This window comes from Formica exsecta, unplaced genomic scaffold (assembly GCF_003651465.1).
Source record: "Formica exsecta isolate Colony F162 unplaced genomic scaffold, ASM365146v1 scaffold266, whole genome shotgun sequence".
Taxonomy (NCBI): domain Eukaryota; kingdom Metazoa; phylum Arthropoda; class Insecta; order Hymenoptera; family Formicidae; genus Formica; species Formica exsecta.
The window spans coordinates 23,116-25,557 of record NW_021849925.1 but is presented as its reverse complement, the minus strand read 5'-3'; positions in this window follow the sequence as shown (position 1 = coordinate 25,557).

The window sequence follows — 2,442 nt, the reverse complement described above, 5'->3', positions numbered from 1 at the left end:
GAGAAATTTCAACTAGGTCTTTTGTTTTTTTTATTCTAGTTATTAATCCTCTTTGCCAGATTTTTTCGTCTTTTACGGCGACGGCTTTTCCCCATTTTATTTCATGTGACTCATAAGGCGAGACCACACGTCCTGCCATTTGAAAGTTGAGATCTTCAAATTTTTCCAGATTGCTTTCGTTACGTCTGAGTCGCACCCAGAAAAGCAGCGGCGATTCCACATGCGTAATTAGGACCGGGAGGCGCTCTCGCGGCAGTTCTCTAGTGTTGATCGCTTTGATTTCCATTGTTTTTTTTTCTATAAAGGAGTAGTAGAGTTCGTATGTTAACTCTAACATGTTGTTCTCCAGAACTATATGTATATATGAAAGTATACTTGCAACACCGTATTTTTGTAAAATCTCTATTTAGTAATGGTTTATAATCTAATGTTATATAATATATGTATATACGGTTCCATATTTATTTTTCATTTATCCCGAGGAGACCAGCATGGTTTCCATCACTGAATTCCTTGCGTCTTTCCCACGGATACTCATGGATGTAGTTACTGACAAATGACAGTATTTAAAAGAAACGTATGGCCCAAGATGCTTTGTTTATTGAACGGTTCGTTCTTATCACAAACTGACGATCGTTACCGCAACGTCGCGGAAGAAAGGAATCGTGGGGTCGCCAGGACGTAACAATATCATTAATAAGATAGATCATTATACATATTGAAAAAATATCTGAATACAAACCATTTTTTCTTGTCATTATACTTCTTGCTTTTCGAATTTGTCAAACGATTTCCTGTTTCCTTTTCATAGCGCGCGATCTTCAATGCCGTAGAGATGGATAAGCAAATGCTACTAATGACGCAGATACTTAAGAACCCATAATAATACAACACATACGATTCATTCTCTGTAAATATGGAATATATAAATAATTATTATACTATTTCTCATAGTATATTAAAATACGATATAAAAAGAATTATTTGTCAGGAATGTCCATTTACCAGCGAACCAGCAATTTCCTTCGCGAAATTTCGGTCGCAAAATCTCCGGCAGATGTTCGGAAATAGAATCCATAATGACACTGCCTTGACGCAACAAAATGTGAGTCTGAGGTGTTAAAAAATATGTTTAATTTCCGCGCAACACTGGTAATTGATCGTAACATTCGTCCATTCGAGCTAGTCTTAACTCGACCGGTACGCATTTTACTATGTGAATTACTTCTCCCGCCAACAATGTCATGTAGCCGGGACCTTTCATTAAATGGTATGCAAAAATATCTGGTGATTGAGTAGCTATAGCCAGTGTGTTTTGCAGCATTTGTTGCTCAAGATTACATTGTTGTAGCAAAATATCCCGGTATAATTGATTTATTTGTTATATTATCTGCATAATTTTATATATATATATATATATATATATATAAAATTCTCTCTTTTTTTTGTGGGTTTTTTTTTCTTTTCACACAAAAAAAGTTATCTATTTTTATTGGTTGTCATTTGTTCATTAATTGTTTTGATATGGGAGATTCGCAACCGATTAGGATGTACGACTCGACTATTTTTCTTTATTCTAATTTTTATATTGTTTTTGTTTAATATTTCTAATATTTCATGAGGCCCTGTATAATGATCTCCGAATTTGCCTGGTTTCAGCCCTTTTAATAGAAACACATGATCCAGGCTTGAAATTTTGAGGGTTGATCTTTTTGTCACAATGCCCTTTTGACCTGCATTTCGCTTCTATGACGTTTTTACGAGCGTTCCCTTGAATTGTATGGAGTTGTGTTACGAGACTTATTAAATGTTCATCGTAATTTGCCATTTTATTTTCTGGAGCTAAAAGCTCATTCAAAGGAACCTCTATTAATGCGTTATATTTTCGTTCATGTTCTTCTAAAGAAGTCGCGTAAATAACAATGTCATCCATGTAAACAAATAACTCCTCGCCTTGTAATCCGGTTAGCACTAAATCCATTAAGCGTTGAAAAGTTGCAGACGCGTTTTTTAATCCGAAGGATATTCGGTCAAATTCGTAATGTCCGAATGGAGTGGTAAAAGCTGTTTTATGACTATCAGCAGGATCCATTTTTATTTGATGGAATCCGGACGCAAGATCGCATACTGAGAAATATTGCGCTCCTCCTAATTGATCTAATATGTCAATAATATTTGGCAGAGGATAAGTATCTCCAATAGTTTTATCGTTTAAGGCACGAAAATCGAGGACCATTCTACAACGTTTATTTCCTTTTGAATCTTGTTTCTTTGGCACAATCCATATAGGCGTATTGTATGGTGACTGCGAATGTTTTACTATATCCCCTTCTAAGAGTTCTTCTACCTGCCTATTTATTTCTTCTTTATGTATTTGCGGAAATCTGTATTGACGAGTATTAATTGGGTGATTATCCGTTGTTGGTATTTGATGTTGTATTA